The sequence below is a fragment of the Vulpes lagopus genome, chromosome 7 (genome assembly GCF_018345385.1).
Source record: "Vulpes lagopus strain Blue_001 chromosome 7, ASM1834538v1, whole genome shotgun sequence".
NCBI lineage: Eukaryota > Metazoa > Chordata > Mammalia > Carnivora > Canidae > Vulpes > Vulpes lagopus.
This window is the reverse complement of record NC_054830.1, coordinates 85,542,460-85,566,987: the sequence shown is the minus strand read 5'-3', so window position 1 is coordinate 85,566,987 and position 24,528 is coordinate 85,542,460.

Below are 24,528 nucleotides of genomic sequence, written 5' to 3'. Positions count from 1 at the left end.
TTTCTGAACCCTTATGAGGATAGGCAACCTCAAAGTCTAACTTTAAACTGTTGCCCACATACTATTTCTAAACCATAAATTTAAGTATGGACTGGTCAACTATGATACTTTCCCATTTCTTAGAAGGAAAAGTTGAAATTATTAAATATGGAATTTGAAGTCTTTAACAGCATGACCTCACTCTATTCAAGTGGTTTTATCCTCGGCCTATTTCCCTACATCAATGAACCTTTTAAATTATTTTGCACTATAATTATAAACATTTTTTGCTATTTCCAGTATATTCTGTGCACACTAACAGATTAGGGCCTTTGCTCAAAAAAAAAAAAAAAAAAAATCCTACCCAAAATAGCAATTATTCATTCAAGATTAATAGAAGGAAAATTAACATTTAGGATGCATTAAACAAATGCCAAGCACATTTAAAACTTAAAATAATCCTGTGAAGTAACTATTATTATTACCATATTACAATGAATATAATTGTTTTGCCCAATTTCACACAAGTAAACAGCAGAGCTGGGATTCTATATTTTTTCCACTTTTCCTACACTGTGTCCTGTAATGGAATATTGTGAACATAAAGATGAATTGAAAGCAGATTCTTAGTCAAGGAAATCATGGTCTAATGGAACAACAGGTCAGAAATGTCATATTTAGGAAGATATCCGTGTTTCCACCAAATGTGTTGGTGGCATAGCCACATTCTGTGGTTTGATAATCCATGGCTGCTCCACTTCCTGCCATGGCTTTTCTCTGTAGTTCCTTATCTGATTGTGCACTTTCAGAAAAGATAAGAACCTTAATTTACATAATAAATTAGCATCTTTACTGCTTTAAGGAGCTTAAGAAAAGGCTTGGGAAAAAGTAGAGGATTGAAAGTAATGGCCAAATAGGACTTTGGGATTGCTCTCATTTCCTTTTATATATGCATGTATCATCATGAGAATTCATTGAGTGGCTGCTATTTTCTGTTATACACATGGGAAATTTGATGTAGATAAAAGGCAGACTGTGTAAGGAGGAAGACAGAGATGGAAATTCAAATTGCTTGGATGCTTGGTCTGTTGCTTTTCTTTCAAACTACATTGTGTCACTTGTCATAAAATTATAAAGCAAATGTCAGTGGTAGATAGATAGATGAATAGATAGATTTTTCTTATGATTGAAAAAACCAAAGTGTTAAAAAAATTCCTATATTTTTTGCAAAGATTGCTCCTACTAAGGCTTATAAAATGCAAAATTTAGAGCCCTGAGACCTTCAAAGGGTCTCAAGCCCACTGGTTGGAAACTACTAGCATAGCAGAGGGAAAACAAGAAGACCTAATATTAACCAGCTATCTGATGTGCCTGCATGATTTGGGCATTACCATTGGTTTTCTCATCTTAAAAGATAATAGTAACAACTTGCTCATCTCACAAAACCATTAGAATAAAACAGCTAAAGCATATAAAAATTTTAAAATCAATGAAGCACTATCAGAGTTTCTGATATTATTATAGTACCACTTTTATAACAAGAGTTATCTAGATTACAGAATTAAATATCAGAATGAGAATTTAGAACTGAAAAGAACTTTACTCCTACTTTCTCATTCTATAAATTAGGACACTGAAGTTCAGAATAGCTAAATGACTTGCCCAGTGTCATATAGGTATTGCTTAAAATGCCATATAAGCACATGTTCTATTTAGTTATAAACACTGCTGGTTACCATTCTTATTAATGTCTGCACCTTGATCAAGTAAAGTGAACAATGTTGAGGACAGGAACGTGGGCATAATCATATGCGGGTACTGGTATGCATTTATAAGATGCCTTGAATCAACTGTATATACATTATCTACATATGAGAATCCCTGTCCTTAAGTAAAATGCATTGATAAAAGATCTATTACAGTAGCAAATGGGTTTGTGGAAGTAGAGACATAAATTTAGGTATCTGGATTAAGATATATAACTATATCTATTAAGCCTTTTTCCTATACCAAGAAAGAGAAGCACAGATAGCACAAGTAATTTTCCTAGAATAAATCACACAGATAATAGACAACAGAGTCAGGACTTGAGACTGAGTTTTACTAACTCCAAAGACCTTTTTTTATTTTAGTTCCTGTAAGACAGTACTATATGTTAATATAACAGTATATATTAGTTTCTGTATAATATTAAATAATTACAGTTAATTCACAGGCAGTTTGGAGATCGTTATACTAGAACTTAAGTAGCAGAAAGCATTTATAACTTGAAGAAAGCTGCTGCAATTTCAGTTACTCTAAGGATAAGGAAGAGGACACTGCAAGATGGCCAGAAAATATAAGGACAATCAAGTAAGTGGAAATTTCAAGGGCAAAGGCATGGTGCATGGAAGGTCAAGATATTCTTAGTGGTAGAACTGCCCATGTGGTTCAGTCTAAAAGATCTAGGGGAGAAAGGACTGTGTATATTATCTCTGACCTATAATCATAACCATATTGATGAATGAACAAGTAATGGATGGGATCAAGAGAAGGAAAAGGAAAACTTCATTATGAACAGTCTTGAATTCCATGCTAAAGGCTTCAGAAATCAGCTTTACATTTTTTTTTTATTGAACTTAAATTTTCCAACATATAGCATAACACCCAGTGCTCATCCCGTCAAGTGCCCCCCTCAATGCCCATCACCCAGTCACCCCCACCCCCCTGCCCACCTCCCTTTCCACCACCCCTGTTCGTTTCCCAGAGTTAGGAGTCTCTCATGTTCTGTCTCCCTCTCTGATATTTCCCACTCATTTTTTCTCCTTTCCCCTGTATTCCCTTTCACTATTTTTTATATTCCCCATATGAATGAGACCATATAATGTTTGTCCTTCTACAATTGACTTATTTCAATCAGCATAATACCCTCCAGTTCCATGCACGTCAAAGCAAATGGTGGGTATTCGTCGTTTCTAATGGCTGAGTAATATTCCATTGTATACATAGACCACAGCTTCTTTATCCATTCATCTTTCGATGGACACCGAGGCTCCTTCCACAGTTTGGCTATTGTGGCCATTGCTGCTAGAAACATTGGGGTGCAGGTGTCCCGGTGTTTCACTGCATCTGCATCTTTGGGGTAAATCCCAGCAGTGCAATTGCTGGGTCATAGGGCAGATCTATTTTTAATTCTTTGAGGAACCTCCACACAGTTTTCCAGAGTGGCTGCACCAGTTCACATTCCCACCAACAGTCCAGGAATGTTCCCCTTTCTCCGCATCCTCTCCAACATTTGTGGTTTCCTGTCTTGTTAATTTTCCCCATTCTCACTGGTGTGAGGTGGTATCTCATTGTGGTTTTGATTTGTATTTCCCTGATGGCAAGTGATGCAGAGCATTTTCTCATGTGCATGTTGGCCATGTCTATGTCTTCCTCTGTGAGATTTCTGTTCATGTCTTTTGCCCATTTCATGATTGGATTGTTTGTTTCTTTGCTGTTGAGTTTAATAAGTTCTTTATAGATCTTGGATACTAGCTCTTTATCTGATACGTCATTTGCAAATATCTTCTCCCATTCTGTAGGTTGTCTTTTAGTTTTGTTGACTGTTTCTTTTGCTGTGCAAAAGCTTCTTATCTTGATGAAGTCCCAATAGTTCATTTTTGCTTTTGTTTCTCTTGCCTTCATGGATGTATCTTGCAAGAAGTTGCTGTGGCCAAGTTCAAAAAGGGTGTTGGCTGTGTTCTCTAGGATTTTGATGGAATCTTGTCTCACATTTAGATCTTTCATCCATTTTGAGTTTATCTTTGTGTATGGTGTAAGAGAATGGTCTAGTTTCCTTCTTCTGCATGTGGATGTCCAATTTTCCCAGCACCATTTATTGAAGAGACTGTCTTTCTTCCAATGGATAGTCTTTCCTCCTTTATTGAATATTAGTTGACCATACAGTTCAGGGTCCACTTCTGGGTTCTCTATTCTGTTCCATTGATCTATGTGTCTGTTTTTGTGCCAGTACCACACTGTCTTGATGACCACAGCTTTGTAGTACAACCTGAGATCTGGCGTTGTGATGCCCCCAGATATGGTTTTCTTTTTTAAAAGTCCCCTGGCTATTCGGGGTCTTTTCTGATTCCACACAAATCTTAAAATAATTTGTTCTAACTCTCTAAAGAAAGTCCATGGTATTTTGATAGGGATTGCATTAAACGTGTAAATTGCCCTGGGTAACATTGACATTTTCACAATATTAATTCTGCCAATCCATGAGCATGGAATATTTTTCCATCTCTTTGTGTCTTCCTCAATTTCTTTCAGAAGTGTTCTGTAGTTTTTAGGATATAGATCCTTTACCTCTTTGGTTAGGTTTATTCCTAGGTATCTTATGCTTTTGGGTGCAATTGTAAATGGGATTGACTCCTTAATTTCTCTTTCTTCAGTCTCATTGTTAGTGTATAGAAATGCTACTGCTATCTGGGCATTGATTTTGTATCCTGCCACGCTGCCAAATTGCTGTATGAGTTCTAGCAATCCTGGGGTGGAGTCTTTTGGGTTTTCTATGTAGAGTACCATGTCATCTGTGAAGAGGGAGAGTTTGACTTCTTCTTTGTCAATTTGAATGCCTTTTCTTTTTGTTGTCTGATTGCTGAGGCGAGGACATCCAGTATTATGTTGAATAGCAGTGGTGAGAGTGGACATCCCTGTCTTGTTCCTGATCTTAGGGGAAAGGCTCCCAGTGTTTCCCCTCATCTTTACCTTTTGATGACCAATTAAAATATTTTAAGGAGATGTGTGACAATGTTAGATTTGTATTCTAGAAAAATTCCTCGGGTTGCAGAGAATAAAATTGTCTGAGAGGATTACAGATATAGAAAACATATCAAAATTTTTCTCGTAATGAACTAGAAAAAGAGACAATGAAAACCTGCTAGATGTTTGATTATGTTTTTAAACAACTATTAGAAAGAAGGGCTGTCCATAAAAAAGAAAGAAAGAAGGGCTGTTGAGAAGGAAAAATAATGTGGCAACTTTGGATTCTATTGAATTACAAGTGCCTATAATATATTCAGGTAGTATATTCTAAAAAATGTTTACCTCTAACTTAAAGTGTCCAGCATTTATTAGAGAAGCAGAAAAATAGAGAAAATATAATTCAATGGGGATATTGAGAAGAAGATGATTATAGAGGAAAGTGAGAAACAATGTTCAAAGAAGAAAAAGCAATAGAAAAGAGTAATATACTGGAAGCCAAGAGAGTTTCCAGAAAGAAGGGATGATTAGCAGTGCCAGAGACTTCAGAGAGGCTAAGAAAGGAACATCATAAGAAGCCACTAGATTTAGTCATTAAAATACTGTTCTCAATTTTGAGAAGGCACTTTTAGAATATTTATTAAATTTTTATTTTAATTCCAGTTAGTTAACATACTGTGTTATATTAGGTTCAGGTGTAGAATATAGTGATTCAACACTTCCATACATCACCCAATGCTCATCACAAGTGCACTCCTTAACCCCGTCCCATATTTCACCCCTCCCCCACCTACCTCCCCTCTGGTAATCATCAGTTTGTTTTCTATAGTTATCAGTCTGTTTCTTGGTTTGCCTCTCTCTCTTTTTCCTTTGCTTGTTTGCTTTGTTTCTTAAATTTCATATATGAGTGAAATCATATGGTATTTGTCTTTCTCTGACTGACTTATTGCACTTAGCATTATGCTCACTAGCTCCATCCATGTTGCTGCAAATGGCAAGACTTCATTCTTTTTAATGGCCGAATAATATTCTATTGTGTATATATAAACATCTTTTTTTAAAAAGATTAATTTGTTTATGAGAGACAGAGAGAGAGAGAGAGAGAGAGAGAGCACAAGCAAGAGGAAGGGCACAGGTAGAGAGAGAAAGAATCTCCAGCAGAGCCCAATGTGGAGCTTGATCCCAGCAACCTGAGATCATGACTGGGGCTAAAATCAATAGTCAGCTGCTTAACCAACTGAGCCACCCAGGTGCCTCTACACCACATTTTTATCCATTCTTCTATCAATGTACACATTGGCTGCTTCCATAATTTGGCTATTGTAAATAATGCTACTACAAAACAATCTTAAAAAAGAAGAACCAAACAAAAAAATAATTCCAGACTTCAAGCTCTATTACAAAGCTGTAGTCATCAAAACAGTATGGTACAAAAATAAATACATACACCAATGGACAAAATAGAAAATACAGAGAAGGGTATAACATTTGAGTGATGAAATTATTTTTTAAAATATGGACAAAACTCAATAAGCTCTTATATTCTCAGAACTGGGGCAAGGGGAGGGAGGGATGTCATCATACACCTGGTGTGAAATTTCCTAAGTATTTCTCTATGGGAACTGGATTCCAAGATCATACTATAAATTACACAGCCTACATGTCCACCCTAATTTATAATTACTGGTGATATACTATATTTCCAGGCATCAAAGTTGCTGTTTCAGATGCCAACATCATCAATAATGGAAATTTAATCTAATTGTGGCTAAAATTTCCTTGACTTTGAGAAAGACTTACATGACTACTAAGTAATCTAGTTCTCAAGCAGCATTACTTCAAAATACGGTAGTCAGAAGAGACAAAGATCAATATGACTAAATGGAAGGACAATTTTATTATTGTTTGGAACTAGAACTTTGGGGAATTCTAAATATCTAAAATTTTGGGAAAAATACAATGATCCAAGGACAATATCAATTTTGTATTAAGACTATAGAAGAACATTTAAAAACTCAGCATTTTAATGTCTATCCTCCTTAGTAGAAGGTACTTCTCTGTTCCTTACTTTCCATAACCTTATTAGGGCCAGTCTCAACCTCACATAATGTGAGCCTTTGCTTTTGTGGATCTGAATTTCAAACCAAACATCTAACAATTCAAATGCTATAGAACTTGAGATTTTCTTATCAGAATATTTTTCATAGATGTATTTATTAATATCTACATATCCATATATTTATAATATGTTGATATATTCCATTTAAAAGGGAAATATAGGCACACCTGGGTGGATCAGTGGTTGAGCATCTGCCTTTGGCTCAGGGCATGGAGTCCTGGGATGGAGTCCTGAATCGGGCTCCCTGCAGGGAGCCTGCTTCTCTCTCTGCCTATGCTTCTGCCTCTCTCAGTGTCTCTCATGAAAAAATAAATAAAATATTTAAAAATAAATGAATGAATGATTGAATGAATGAATGAATGAATGAATAAATAAATAAATAGGGAATTTAGATAAAAAGAGAACTACTGAGTTCAGTACTATTCAGAACTATTGAGTTAGTCAACTAACAGTTCATCTCCCTGGAAATGAAACATGTAACACTGAGTATGGTCCATGAACTAGGTAATTATAAATTCAGTTGAATTAATGAAGTTATGAATACAATTTATTCATTTCCACTAAAAACTGATGCTTATGCTTTATTGTGTTTACTTCTCCATTAGAAAAAGTAGAGCATCAAGGGCTTTTTCGTAACGGAATTTAAGATTTCCAACTGTATGCCTTGAAGAATCAACTAAAGCAATCCAAACACATATTACTACTTCTACAATGCTCAATATTTTAAAGGAATTTTTATTTAATGTATTTAAAGTAATTTATTACTACAAGCTACTAAGCAGTGTCTTTTGAGTCCATAATTATGTAGAAGGTAAAATATTTTTTTCTTTTGTATCTTTTTTAAAAAATGAAATTTAAAATGGAATGCATTAGGAAGGCTCACAGCTTACTCTGGACTTTAGCTATTTGTCCAGATACATCATATCTTATTACTGTACCTAATAATAATACATACCTTCATCCTTTTAGAAATTTCTTTGCACCACAAATTTGTGCTTCTTTGAAAAATTTGAGTGTTTATATTTTAGTCATGGCACAGTTTGTGGAAAATCTTTGATGGGAACTGTGAAAGCTTGGCGAAAGTCACAGTTTTAGATTAACATAAGCACTTACAAAAAATAAAGACAATTCAGAGTGGTTCCTATATTTGTTCCTATAAAATAAAAGTGATATCAAGACACACTCTACTCTGAATAGCTTTTTATGACAGGTGAAGTTTACTTTTAATTATCTCTTGATATCATTTAGAAAAGTACATGTCACAGATAACTTGGTAAAAATAATGAGGTCTTGGTTGCATGAGACCTCATTCTAGCTATGTGTAAATTAAATCTTCCTACCTGGGATTATTATATTACTACATTACTGTAGCTTATCTGAAAAATTTAACACCAAATGCTAATACTAATATTAATATCCAAGTTCATTCTAAGAAGTATCATATTTATTGACTTATAGAAACAAAAGCCAGTCAAACCTTATAATTTGTTTTTGTTTTTTGCTTATTTTTTTGTCTTCTTTTGTTTGCTTTTGTTGACAATTTGACAACTATCAGTAAACATGCAAAAATTGAAATCTGGCTTTCATTTAGTTTCAATGATTTCTCACTGCTAGAATAATCAATTTTTAAAATCTAAAAAAAGTATGTAAATATTTTAATTTTTCTGGAATATTTTATATTGTTACTCTATGCTTTTCTCAAAGCCTCAAGTAATTATCAGCATACTTGATGAAGGATACATAAGAATATATCCAGCATAATAGCCTCTAGAAAGCTGACCAGAAATAGTAGTATAACTTGTGAATTGTCTAAACCCCCGAGACACACAGAAAACTTCATGTGGCATCTTTTCATGATTTTATACAAGGACACTTTGTTTCTATTCTTAAACCATAGCAAAAATTCAATAGCTCATCCCACATGGACTTCAATCTTTTTTTCAGGTATATAAACCCAGAATTTTAGAGGGATCCTAGATTTTATATAGAGTAGTGGTTCTCAGACATATGGGTTACAAAGATTAAAATTTTAAAAAATAGCAAAAACAATTGATGTGGAAAAGAACAAAGACTGGTCAGTTTTTTTGTGGAATCCAATGCTTTAAACAGAGGTGAATGAATAAAGAAAATGTGTATACATGTGATGGAATACTATTTGACCTTTAAAAAGACAAAAATATTCTGCAACATGTGACAAGATGGATTAACCTTGAGGATTAAGTGAAATAAATCAGTAACAGGAAGGCAAATACTGTATGGTATGATTCCACTTATGTGAATATCTAAAATGGTCAATTTCATAGAATCAAAGAGTAGAATAGTGGTTGCCAGGGGCTGAAGGAAGTGGGAAATGGGGAGTTACTAATCAATGAGCAAAGAGTTTCAGTTAAGTGGGATGAATAGGCTCTAGAGATCTGCTGTACAACTTTATACCTGCAGTCAACAATAATGTACTGTACATGTAAACATTTGCTAAGAGGCGGATCACATATAATGTGTTCTTACCACAATAAAATAAAAGTAGAAGGAAAATACCATTTAATAACTTATTCAAAAAATTTAACACCAGGGCAGCCTGGGTGGCTCAGCAGTTTGGCGCCGCCTTCAGCCCAGGGCCTGATCCTGGAGACCTGGGATGGAGTCGCACGTCAGACTCCCTGCATGGAGCCTGCTTCTCCCTCTGCCTGTGTCTCTGCCTCTCTCTGTGTGTGTGTGTCTCTCATGAATAAATAAATAAAATATTTTTAAAAAATTAACACCAGATGCTAATATTAATAACAATAATAATACAAAAATAATAATAATGCAAACATAATAAAGGACAACCTGGTAGATATGTTTTAATTTTCTAAAAATTTCATGAAATGCAGTAGTTAATAGTTGCTCCTATTGTTTATGAGGTAATACTTAACATACCCTACCAGGGCACACTCTGCCTCGCCTTCTCAACCAGCCACATCTCTTACTCCCCTTGCTTTTTGCCCTCCAGATTCCCTGACTTCTTTTGGTTCCTCTAGAGCAGTGGTCTACAAAGTGAGATAAAGAAAGACACAGCGGGATGCGGGGGATTGCGAGATAATATTACATTGAGGTTATGGACGGTGAAAATATTAGGATTTATTTTGACATTCATCTATAAAACTGTTAAAGTAGACTTTACCGAGATTTTCAGTAAAGATTACTGCCTTGGTACCTCAGCCAGAGGGTGCATCATCAGAATGGAGTTCTCTGGAGGAAGAGCAGGTGCTTGCAAACCTGGATCTTAGAAGGCTTCACTCTTCTGTCAATTTCCAGAATATTTTAAACACTACAGTTCATGCAACACAAACTTTCTTTAAAAAAAAATAATTTTACTCTTTTACTAAGATTTTACTGAGGTTGTTTTTTTTTAAAAAAAAATGCCTTAAAAATGCCTTATATAATAGAATGTCTATAGATCTTTGGAGATAAGATGGGCACTGACTATCAAAATCTGTGATGCTAAAGTTCGCTAGTTAACACATGGCGAAACTCTTAGAAGAGTTAATGTATATAAAGATGAATTCTTAAGTTTTCCTTTACAAAAAGATGTGCTCATTTCTGTCAAATGGTTCTTTTCAATTTCAAACCTACTAATTATTTTTTAAAACTAAAATTGCCTAGCCTATTTGAGGTAGCTTTGATGTTTTAATGAGTGAAACAGCTGATAAAACTCTTGTTATGGATAGACTTTTGAAGACAAATGTTTGGAAGTGTTACCATCATTATTATATAGATGCTGAAAGTTATGTGATTGCACCACCTATAAATGTTCTCGTATCTGCATACTTTGTGTTAGGAAGCAAAGCTTTTTAATCTCTTAGAATTTTTTAAATACATAATTTCCATGGATTTTAGATTTGTTAAAAATAAAAAATTCAATACTCTCTGAAGTTGCCAGACAACTGATTGATCCCAGTAAATCATAATTTGCTGGTCAATTTTTAATAAAAAACTTGTGCTAACTGGGCAAATGGATTGTAAAACCAAGTTATAATTTTGTAAGTTTAGCTAATCATGTAATTTTCCTATTTAGATATGCTCCTCCGTGGACTACTATGTTTTAAAGCTATAATAGCCATTAAAATTAGTCATCAAAATAAACCGGCCATAGAAAGACTTTTAATCACTGTATCACAAAGTACTAAACCAAGATTTTCAAAAATAAAAATGTAGAATTCATTCACAACAGTGATATATTTTTTGTTGTTGTTGTTAGAATGGAAAGGTTTTTGTACCATTCATGTAATATTGAAATTTTTATATTTTTGTTATTTTTGTCTTATACACACCATGTAGATACAATAGCATGTGTATACTACTCATGGGTAAAGAAACAAACAAATAGTGTGGTCAAATTTTTTAACTGTTTTTGTACATAATCAAAATAAAATTGGGAGACCACTGCTTTCATGAGCTGTGCTCCCCGCCACTTCAGGATGTCATTCATGCTTTGCCACTTGCCTGACAGGCTCTCAGCCTCCTCCTTTAATCTTTCATTATCATTACTTACCTCCTGTTCATCCATATCTCAGCTTAAATGACACTTTCTTAGAGAAGCTTTATCTGATTTCCTTCAGAAAAGTTAATTATTGTACTCTCCTGTGGTTCTTTGTACTTTATCTTCATAGTACTTAAACACAGTTTGTAATTTTGTATGCATTTCTGTGATTATTTAATGTTTCTACCCCCACCCCACTCCCCTAAAACACAAGGCTTTCAGCTGCAGGGAAACAGAGTCCCTGCATCCCTAGTACCTAGCAACCTCAGACATATAGTTGATATTCAGTGAACATTCCAGTTATGTGTGAATGAATGAATTGTCCTTAAAAAAGCTTATTATGGATGAAGATCAATTCAAGGCCCAGTGTTTGGTAATCATAAATTGAATTAAACTGTTCATTTTTACAAATAACCCAACTGAAGCCCAAAGAGATGAAATTATACCAATTATGTTAAATTATTATGCTACACTTCTGAGACAAGAAATTGGGTCTTCTCGGTCCCAACCCAGAGATATTAGTACTCCCATGTTGTATTGGTTTTTATATCATGTTGATTTCTTGGGATCTGTTCTATCCCTCTGAGTCAGTTATCAACTTCTCCATTTCAGAAATTATGTTTCATCCAGGGGTTTGTGGTTCATGAAGTTTATACAATTCTGAGGAGTCTCATTAAGTAAAATAAAATAAAAACAAAAGTTGAACACAAAACTGAGTTGATACAATAGGTGGTTGAGTATACTGGATGTAATTGGATTTTTCAAATTGCTACACCATGGCTAGAAATAAATTACCTAATTACAAAGAAGTAACTGAGAATTATGGATACTATCCTTCTAAAATAAAACATCTGCAACTCAACCTCCCTCTAGCTAGGTCCCAATAATGAGGTTACTCCAAAGCTCCAAAGACTTGACAGGAAAGAACCCTGTGACAGTGAAAGAAGGAGAGGAAAGAGACAGTGATACTAACTTTGGTTAAAATAACTTAGTTTTGCAAATTTTTCAAGTCGTAAAATTCTATGAATGCATTGTTACAGGCCATCACAGAGCCCTGGGAGGGGACAGTAGAAATGAAGTACCTTTAAAATTAAGCTCCATTAGCTTTATAATAATTTCTTCTCTGCTGATACCTTTTGTATAAGAGTTGTTGAAGTTTGCTCTCCTTGACCTGCCCCATTTGTTCCGACTCTGTATTGTGTATGCTCAGCAAATTGAATTTATCAAATTGCCAAGTTCCTAACACCATTCTAGTAGCTGGTCCACTATTTTTCCCACCCTCCTATTGATTTATGCATTTTGGTTTTTCTCCTTTGGTATTTTATTCACTTCTGGAGATAGAAAAACCATGTTCTGAATTTGAACATTTAAAAGCTTCTCTGGAGAGCCTTTTCACCTCTGAGTTAAGTTCAAAACATCTATTGCAATAACAGCATAAAATGGCACACTAGGGTATAATTCCTAGTGCTCAAATGCTACATATATGTATACTCAAGGTGTAACATTTAACCTTCTAAATTGTGCACATTCTCTTTCATGGGGAAGAAAGTTTTAAGTTAGAAACACCCAAAAGATCAACCTGATTGACCTACAGTCACCAGGTGTCCCTCCATTCTATAATGTTCTTCAGATTTCTGCCTTGATATCCTCATTCAACCTATTTCTCTACCCACTTCTGTGTCTTGCATCTTTGCCTTTTGCTTTTGGATCGTTTCCCATGAATCTTTGACTTCTCCGAATTTCACTTCAATAAAATAGAGAACACCAGCTTTGGAAATAAATATACATTTAGTATTCATTAATCAAAAATTTTGTAAATTCAGCTTTCTGACTCTGACTGTAAACTCCATACACACAAAAGCTATTTCCTTTCTTCTTTCTGTTCCTCATATTGTCTAGTGCAATGGCTTGGACATATGAGACATTAAATAGATTTATGTACATTCGAACTAATTTGGACTGTCATTATGTTGACTATGTACCAGAATTTGAAAGAATAGTATTTTAGTACTAAGAGATGAAATTATTAAGCCTCCTTATTAAAGAACTGTTTTCTGCCTAGTAAACCCTCCCTTGGCATTCTTGTCCACCATTCAACTCAATGATCAAATATTTATATTTTATCTTTTGGAGGTTTAACTGCTAAAGTATATCCCTATACATGCATTCTGTTTTTGAAAAAAAAAAAATCCCACGGTTTGTCTCTGGAAGGATGGGTAAATTTCTTAAAATTTAGTGATCCACCACAGAGGGTCTTCTCTGTGAATATTGTCATCTTGTTTGCCAACTCTGAAAGGCCTTCTCTTTCAATGGCTGAGATAATTGAATTTATAGCTATACTCCCCAACCCAAGAAACCAGACAGATACATGTCACCTAAATTAGAGTATACTGGGTGTTATATGCAAGTGATGTATCACTAAATTCTACTCCTGAAACCAATATTACACTATATGTCAAATAATTAGAATTTATTTATTTAAAAGGTTTTATTTATTTATTATTTATTTATTATTTATTTATTTGAGAGGAAAAAAGGGAGAAAGAGATACAGTGTGTGAGTACAGAGAGTAGCAGAGGGAGAGGGACTAGCAGACTCCATGCTAAGCTTGGAGCCCAATGCAGGGCTAGACCCTATGACCCTGAAATCATGACTTGAGCCAAAGTCAAGAGTCAGTGACTTAACAACTGAGTCACCCAGGCACCCCCAACTAACTAGAATTTAATAAAAATTTGAAAAAATAAACTAAAAAATAAATTTAAAAAAGAATACACATTGAGACTGCTAGGTCACCATGATAGAGTAACATCACCCAATTATCTCATTCCTTCATCCCAGATTTCTATAAAAATTAAGGGAAATAGAGGCAAAAAACAATAAATCTGGAAAAGTGGTAAGTAGTAACAAAGAATGCCTAGCATGGATTATGAATTCTAAGGGAATTATTAAAACATACTAGAAATGAAACTGTCTTAATGAAGAAAATTTATTCAAATATCTGCTAATACAAACAGATATGAAAATTGAAGCAGCAGCTTCTCAAGTTCAGGCACTAAATTTCTTTCCCTTTCTGGACACTGTTATAGAGAGCATTTACTATTTACAGTGTTTTGAGCTAAGCGTCAGGAGCAATGAGAGCATTTGATCCTGTGAGTGTTATCAGAGTAGTTATTTGAAAGACTTTATTTTATATTTATACCATCCTATGAATTTGATGTTGCATTCCCATTTTAGAACTGAAAAAAAATTAGAATTTACTCAACATTATACTTTAAGTTAATGGTAAAGCTTTCGTCTGAGTCCAGTTTTACTTGACTCCAAAGTACTTGGAGTACTTAAAGTAACCACATGTAACTGATTTTTCAACTGACCAGCTAGCCGTGTCTTATATTCTGAGACTGTTCAGTACTCCCTCATGATAGATTCTTTATGCATTATGTATTAATTTTGAGAGTTTAAAAAATCTTAATGAAAGAATGAGACTCCAAAACAAACAAAACCACTTCTTTTGTTTAACTTGAGAATGATGATAGTTAACTTCTGCAATGTGAAAATTAACTACTAAAAACAAATCAAAACCAAACCCTCAAAATATTATAACCTTTGTCAAGTAGGATTTTTTCTCTTCTCCATTCAGAAAATGTCAATGGATTATATATGTAGTAATCAGAACATTAATCCAACAATTTCACAAGGAGCTGATGGACTAGTGATGGGCAAAAAAATGGTTTTAAGGTAAAGTAAGAACAAAAGTATAGAATCTGATGTGACATTTGGAACTGGCCAAATGGAATCATTGAAAATGTTCTGAACTAGAAAATGAGAAGTTTATCCACTATTTCAATCCCCAGATGCTTCACTAGGTTTTGGTTCAGATCCTGGAGGGAGACTTTCCTGAGTAATCTGCAATGTGACTTCCATCACACCTTTAGGGGTGAAAATAAAGGCTGTGCAAAGTTTCAAGCCAGTGGATTTAGGAGAGACTGGACATGCATAATTCATGTGTAGTGAATTAACAATAGTTGATGGCATCCTGTCCCTGTTCTCTCTCACACACACACACACACACACACACACACACATACACCATGCACACACACGTGCACACACCACGTATTGGTCCTAAGAGTCTCAGCAAGGACAACCTTGAGTTACTTTTGTAAGGATAGATGAAGAAAGAATAAATTATGTTCCCAATCATAGGTAATCATCTAATGTATCTTTCACACACAGATTCTGGAAAAATATATTATCCCAGTTTGTTATTCAGTATATATTGACTATTCACTATTTCAGTTTCAAATTGCTTTGTGCAGTTTAAAAAGAGTCAATTTTGGGTAGAAAATATGGAAAATTTTGTATTATTTCTCACCCCTGCTGTTCCTTAGTAGGCCTGGCAGATTTACATTCACCATTGTTGGGGCCACCCCTCAAATCACCCTCTTTCCAATTATTTCTTTCTTTCCAGATTGCCCTGGATGCCCAGATGAGTCATCTTGATGTGGAATCTGCCTCTAACTCTCTCAGGCTTTTGAGACTGTCAATTATTTATGTTATCTTAGATGCTTGTTTTGTTTCATTTAATATTTTTAAATGTTTCCCAGTAAAGTTTAGAATCTCCATGAATGGAAAAGGATGATAGAAGACCAGTTTGGTGATAATGTCAAATATTGTCCAAACAATGAGACTTTCATACTGTTTGATGACATTCGCTGCCATGGTTTATGCATTCCTATGCTAACAAAATATCACTTTATACTACCTATTTTAAATTTTTTTTACAAAAACTTGCATGTGTTATTATAACATGAGTGGAGCAGGTTATGGAAAAAAAAAACCTCTTCATTTTCAATAGATAAATACTCCTATCTCCATACAAATCCCCTGTAGATGCAGAAAAAGAAGAGAGCAGGAGAGTGAGTTTTTTTCTTCAAAATATATGATCATTTGATTTTTTGACTTTCTGTCTTATGAGGACATCTTCAGGAAGAGTTACTATTCAAAAAAAGTACTATATAATGTTAAGGAGAAATTGATTCTACATGTGTTGGAGGGCTCATATTGTTACATGTAGAGAGTTGCTTTATTATTTAACATTAACCAAGAGAGATACATTTTCTTTTGATATTCTGAAATATTATTACTACAGTACAACATATTTTGTATAGAGTTTTATGCTAACACAAGTCTTTTTGTAGAATAATCCTTTGCTATACAATTGAGTGTAAGCCCAACTTATGTATAATGATTTCTTTTTGCCAGCTCAATTTTCCAGTTATTATTGATTGCCCACATTTTGTACATGTTGCCCAAAACAAAGAATGCTTGGTCAGATAATTATTGGGCTAGATGCTGCTAAATGTGGCAATACAATTAGTTTCAAAGAAAGTTAGTGTAATATCCCACCTCAATTCATCATAAACCCTATTGGATTCCTTATGGATTCCATTGTGTGTCCTTATGGACACATAAAGGGTCTGACTCAGCAGGTGTAAGAATAATTCTAACATTGCAATTGCTTTTCTATTAGTTGTCATCACTATAGGAAGGTGGTTAAGAATTAAGAGTGCTCTTTGTCAAAATGATTAGGCTATTAACTGTACAATCTCCTTTTGGAGCTTGTTTTTATGATTATTTGTAATTCAACTATTTTTTTCTATTTCTGGGGATATTTAATCCTACACACTGAACAAGTAATCTCAAATTTCAATTTAATTAATTAAAAATAAAAAGCTTTGATGATTTTTTCTTTGCTTTTCAGATGTATTGAGTAATAATGAATTTCTCCATAAAAAGAAAGTATGTTTTCCAGTAATCATTATATTTTTAATTTCCTTAAACATTGTAGTATTAATCATATTGTTTTTCTTGTCATAAGTCAATGATTTAAAAAAATAACTGAATATTAAAATTAAAATGCACCATTCCCAAGAGACACACACTATTTTAAAGGTAGCTAATATCTAAAAAGCATATTTGGTTTGAAAAAAATTTTTTTTGGTTTGAAAAATTTAAGATGACTAAATTTCTATTTTAATTGTCAGTTTCTTATTAGTAATAATTTGTTAAATTGCATTTAGTTCCTCTATTCAGACAAAATAGTATTTTACATATTTTGGTCTTTTTTTTCCCCATTATTTCAACATTTGGAATGAGTTCCACTAAGAGAAAGTCTGTTTTATCTGTATAAATGGAAAACAGTTTTGCATTGGTTTTATCTGTGCATATAATCAAAATGGAATTTTTATATAATCTATGAGTTTTGGTGCTCTAGTATTGAGTGGATAAGCTCAAATTCAGTTGCTGTATTTGGTAAGAGTGCACATTTGCTTTCAGTGTTTTCTATCTGATGTGGATTTAAAACAAAGCTTATTAAATCATGGTTCCCACCTGTTCAATGGCTCTCATTAAAGATAAAAGCCATGGGTATCTGTTTAACATACTACATTTGTAAGAGTGCTTTTTCTCCCTTCTTTTCTTTTGTGTGTGTGTGTGTGTATGTGTAGGATTATTTCTGCTTCGTGTGATATTAAATATAGGCTCTTGATTTATTTCCTGTGATGAAAAAGTTTTCAGGCTTTTAGAATCTCACTGAGCACAGGCTTAAGTATTAAAATAAGAATGTAATTCTATATTCTTCAGAAAGCACTATTTTTAGATAAAAGGGACTCATACATGCTCTAGAATGCCATCACAGAGTGTGGTTAACCTTTTCATAAACCAGGAGTCTTGGATCTCAGGAGGTAGGATAATAGAAACAGTTATACATTTAGTACCCCATTCCTTTTAGTCTTCCTCTCTCCTCTAGCCACATTTTTTTCTCTGCCAAGAGAAAAATGGGCAAAATAGGAAAAAGAATATTAAGATCTCTGGCTTGGCTGATGTACTACTAAGTGAGCAACAAAATGAATCAGAAAAAAAAAAAAGATTGCTAATTCCACTTTTATGTCTTACTTAAAGTCCAGTTGTCTCAGAATTTAGCCTGAAACTCTTAAACTGAGAGTATAGCATGAATGTCGGTATTCTTTTTTTAAAGATTTTTTAAAAATTTGAGAAAGAGAGAGAGAGAGAGAGACTGAGGGAGTGGAGGAGGAGCAGAGGGAGAAGGATAGGCAGAGTCTATGGTAAGTGCAGAAGCCAATGCAGGACTTGATACAGGGCTTGATCCCATGACCCTGAGATGATGACTTGAGCTGAAATCAAGCAATCAGATGCTTAGGCAACTGAACCATCTGGGTTTCCCGAACATCTGCATTATAAATCCTAGTGCAACCTGTCTAGGCACTATCACTAATTACTTCCAAACAAAATTTAGAGTAGACTGGAAGTTCGCTGAGGAAAATTTCTATGGAAGAAACTCATCAGAGTAAGAAGCTGTGGGATTTTCCCTTCCTTCCAGGTAGGGAAGGGGAAAGCTTCTCTCTCTCTTCCCCCATCTAAAGCTGAGTGAAGGAAACCCAAGATAATCCCTTCACAAAAGTGGGCTACCTGCAAGGAGAGGTTATTAGGCTATTAACGGTACAATCTTATTTCTGGACTGGATGCCTCTTGAGCCACAAATCCTAGTCCTTATCATGTTGCTACTGGAGATTAATGCAAGAGAATTCCTAATCTCTAGGAATTTGATTTTTTAAGCCATCCAAGAAGTTGGTGGCTATCTGTTTCGTAATTTTGAAGGCAGAAGATTGGCTGGAATTATCTGATTTTGTCAGAACAAGGCAAGAAAAGTTAGCAAGGACTAAGTATCATCTGGAGCCCCAGAAATCTAAGTAACTCACCCGAGATGCTGGCCAGTGAGGAGAGACTTCAGCAGAAAGATTCTAGAGGTTGTCTATTAACATCAAGGGATGGAAGAGAAGTTGCATCAAAGGAGGACAGTGCGAAGTTCCCTCAAGGGCACAGAGAAGGAGGACATTCCAAAGAACACATAAATGGAAAGCCAAGTTTTGGATGGTGTACATGATGGAGGGTACCAAGAACCACCCTAACAATCTCCATACTGTTTCCTAGAGCAGCTGCACCAGTTTGCATTCCCACCAACAGTTCACAAGGGTTCCTTTTTCTCCACACCCTTGCCAAACCTTGTTGCTTCTTGCGTTTTTAAGTTTAGTCATTCTAACAGGTATGAAGTGCTATCACATTAGTTTTGATTTGCATTTCTTGGAATTTAAGAAACAAAGCAAATGAACCAAGAAAAAAAAGAGACCAAAAAGGGATGCCTGGGTGGCTCAGCGGTTGAGCATCTGCCCTTGGCTCAGGGCGTGATCCCAGATTCTTGGGATCGAGTCCTGCATCAGGCTCCTTGCATGGAGCCTGCTTCTCCTCCCTCTGCCTGTATCTCTGCCTCTCTTTCTGTGTCTCTCATGGATGAATAAATAAAATCTTAAAAAAAAGAGAGAGTGAGACCAAAAACCCCCAGACCCTTAGATATAGAGAAAAATCTGGAGGTTATGGGGGGTGGGGGTGAAATAGGTGATGGGGAATAAGAATACACTAATCATAATAAGCACTGAATAATATATAGAATTGTTAAATCACTAAACTGCACACATGAAACTAATATAACACTGTATATTAATTATACCAGAATTAAAAATTTAAAAAAACACACAAATTGGGGATCCCTGGGTATCTCAGCGGTTTAGCGCCTGCCTTTGGTCCAGGGCGCGATCCTGGAGTCCCGGGATCGAGTCCCGCCTCAGGCTCCCGGCATGGAGCCTGCTTCTCCCTGCTCCTGTGTCTCTGCCTCTCTCTCTCTCTCTCTCTGTGTCTATCATAAATAAATAATAAATATATAAATATATAAATAAATAAAGCTTTAAAAATTTTGTCTTAAAAAAAAAAAAACAAATAAGCAAAGAAAAGCACTAGAGACAGAACACTTTGCCCTTCTTCCATGCTCCCAACACTAAACCTGTCAGAAGCAAAAGAGGGGTGAAGGAAGGAATAGAAAAGTTAATTGAATCAAAAAGAAAATCAAGTTCATTCCTCTCTTTCCCCCAGGCAAGTCTATAAACTCTCAGGGAGGCCTGAACAGAGCAAAAGGGGGAGAGCACAAACTCAGATTAGAGGTGGAATTTTAGGCTTAGAGTATCCTGGATTCCCTCACATAGTAGCAGGAGATCTGATCAAGATGCTCCCTAGAGGTAAGTCAACTAGGTAGTACAGGGTGTATTCTCAGGCGATAGTGGTAGAAAAATAAAACTATTTCTGATTATACCCTACCTGATTAAGCCCAATCATAAACCAGTTCCCTATTTTTGACATAAATTATTTTATCCTCTAATTTATCCCCTTGACTTGTGGTAATAGCTCTGATTTTCTTTTCAGGATTCTATCTGCTAAGAATTCATGTTCTGGGTGGACATAACTCCTTCCCTGACTCTAAAAATAAGGCATATTGCTCAGGCCAAAATATTTCAGCATAAGCTCATCTTCTAGACACTTTATTAGTTCAAAGCTGGGCAGTGACAAAACATGTGGCCCTGTGCTCCTAGGGCAGGTTTCAACACTAGGTTTGCATGGCAGCTACAGAGATCACAGAGGCCTGGCGCAGATGCTTGCTTGGCATCACTCAGTCCCCAGCAATGGCCTTGGCACCTAGGACTCTGCCTTTGGCCCTCTACCCAAAGTAGTGCCAGGACCCCTGCACTTACATGTGTACTTCAACTCTTCTTACCTTCATATCTATGAAGGGTGAGAAGACCTCATTCTCATTTCTTATGTGAAGGTTGCCAGAGAGATGGGCAGCTGTATTTATAGGGATGTCTCCTTTCAGATAATCTGAGAACACCATCAGCTCAATTTTATAAAGCTAGTATATCAAATGATCAGGAATTGCTTGTTTTTTTTTGTGTGTGTATGTTTTAAAGATTTATTTATTTATTTGACAGAGAGAGAACACAAGTAGGGGGAGGGGCAATGGGGGAGAGGGCAGGAGAGAGGGAAAGAATCTCAAGGAGACTTTCTGCAGAGCGGGGAGCCCAGTGTGGGGCTCAATCTCATGACACTGAGACCATGACCTGAGCCCAAATCAAGAGTCTGAGCTTAACTGACTGAGCCAACAGGTGCCCCAGGAATTGCTTGGTTTTTAAAGTTGAAAATGCTGAAGATGCAAACATTGTACATGTTTTTTTACAGTGAAGGATATAAGGACCTAGAAGAGACATGAGGAAATAACCATGGCTCAGACTGTGATTAAATACAAGGAGAGCTTCAGGAACATCCCTGCAACCAGCCACAATGTTCAGTACTTTTTGGATATTTGTTGGATTTCATTTAGAATGTTATTCGATTTGCTACTCTTTATTGTCTAGTGGCAAAAGCAAAATAATTCCAGCTCTTCAAAATGGAGGTTTTAATCCAAGTTGCAAGGTAGATGAAATTATTGAAGTGATTTTGAAACTACTATTACATTACCTCTCCTGAAATAGAATTTGAACTAAATGTAAGATCACCAGAACACCTGATACAAAAGGTTTATGTATTATCCATCTGTGTCATGTGGGGTTTGAACTTTTCAAGAATTCAGAAACTCCATACTGACAAAGGTAGTTTACTCTTCTTTTCAAGTTCATATCATGAAACCTGTGAGCGATTGTGGACATGGTGCTCCTCTGAGGAAAAGTGACTCTACAACTACCTCTATTTAACCACACACCCTGGCCTCCAGTATTCATATCTGGAAAAGTACTCTGGCTGATTATGTTTATAGATTGCCTACATAACATCTTGTACACTATTTCAAGGAAGATTAAAGCTATATCTCTTAGAATGTGATGGTACAGTTATATTTACCTATATAAGACTTCCTGGTGTATAACACAACTGCCTGGAAGCATGATGACACCAACCTTGAGGCTCACGATAGGGGTGTGCCAAGAAAACAAAAAAATATTCTGCAGTGCATACAGACATCAAGGACACTGGAAAAACCAAATGTGTTTTCTGTATTAAGTTTAGAAGGAGTGGAGTTCATTCTTGGTACCAAATATTTTTTTTCTTAGTTCTTTTCTATTTTATTTTAATTTTTCAAATTTTAAATTACAGTTGACATAATATATTCAAGTGTACAACATAGTGATTCAACAGTTATATGCATTACCAAACATTTTATATCCATTTTAATACTTAAATTACTCTGAATAAGAATAGACTGTAAAATCTATCTGTGCTTCAAACATCCTAAAAGATGAAGTGGTACCTATTTTACACTTACATCGTTGCACTTAATTTAGGTTAGTTTTCAACAACAGTAGTTTTGTTTAAATTTCTTGTCCTACTTTTGGTAAGCTCCAGAGGCAAAGAAATCTTCATATTTCTATGGGAAATTGTGCAATTTATGTTATGCTTTTCATTTGGGTGTGCTAGAAACATTTTCTCAATAATGCTAATTAACTACTTAGCCACCTTTTTGTTACTTAAAGCTCTTCCATATTTTATTTAGTAATGACAACAGTTATTAGCCAGTCTCTGTTTACCAGTGAATGACTATAAACACTGCAGAAAACAATTGCCTCATGAAAGTACAACCAGTCACTTATCAGCACCTACTTGCATTGTCTTAGCTCGGCTGTTAATACAGTATTTTAAAATTTTCTTGCAAAAGATTGCTACATCTAGTTCTCTATAGATATGAATTTTCTCTGAATGTGCTTGTGATTCATATTAGAGGAAAATTTTATATTTGTCATAAAATAAAAGAAGAAGCTGCTAAAATTGAGGGCAAAATAATAGTTCCCAAACTAGCTGATTTCAGAATTACCTGGGGGAATATTGAGAAACAGCTTTCCTGTAGCCTACCCCAGACATATTGAACTAGACTCTCTAGGGCTGGAGCCTAGGGATCTCAAACAAACAAACAAACAAACAAACAAACACAAAACAAAAACAAAAGTAAAAACAAAAACAAAAACAAAAACAAAAACAAGTGGTTTAGGGAACCACTGTTTTAAAGTGAATGGTGATAGTAAATTTGCTAAAGCAACAGAGAGAGCTGTAGGTTTTCTTTTTCATCTGTTAAAAGGTCAAGCTTTGAAACTCTGGGAGAACAAAGTATTAGGTCCTATGTAATAGACAGTAAAGCAGCAAATTAGAAGTGAAACAAGATGACTGCAAATTGTCAATTAATTGAAGGATTTTAACCACAAAGCTAGACCTCTAAAATGAAACATTTTATATAATATCCAAGCATTTTCATTAGAAAAAAGTAAAAATTGTTCATGACAAAAATGTTTACATTAGATATACTTTATATGTGGTAAATGTATGCATATATATATATATGTGTATATATATATATTTATTTATACACACACACACACTTTATTACTTGGTATTCCTTTTGGTTTCCAAAACAATGAGAGAGAGAAAGGGAAGTTTCAAGTATCCTCATTTTGAGACTCAGACTTCTTTCCATGTTTGCAGAGATTGGGAGCTAAGGTACAAAAGTCTGTATTGATCTAGTCCAGCAGCTGGCAAGTTTGAGAGACAGGACTAGGAAGTTAGGAGATTGTGTTAGCAGTCATAGCTCATTTTTTTTTAGGGTGACAGGGAAACATAATTCACTTACTGTAAATGCACAAAATAAAGCTTTGCAATTTAAAGGGGAGCTTTATATATTTAGAATACACTTTGAGGTTAACAACCCCTTATTCCTTAAAGGATTACTTGAGATAACAATGCTATATAAATTTGTAGGTTGGAAGGGATGTTTGAGTACATTTAGTTTAGTTCTCTCATGTTATAGATGAAGATCCTAAGACTCAGAGAGTTGTATGGTTTGCCTAGTGATTCAAAGCTAATCTGGCCAATCTGAGGGAAAAGGGCAGCTTTCCTAACCTATTTTTCTAGAATTATGGATTTATTAAAAAGATTAAAGTACACTAATGAGTTATTTATGTTGGTTCAATTTGCAAATATTTTTAACTTCATTTTACTTTTTTTGTAACTGAAATATTTTATAATACTTTGAATCAAAGTAATGTCTTTCTTCAATAATTTATTGCAAACTGAGATAAAGTTGGTTTTTGCTTAAAAAGGAGTCCACTCTCCTCCCCCAGATTAAAATTTTGCCCTCTTTAGCTGATCACTAATAATGGTGTTTTCAAGGGAACAGCAAAAAGGAGACATTTTCTTTTAGTTTCTTTATAAAGTTGAACTATTTTTACTTTGCTATTATGGTAAT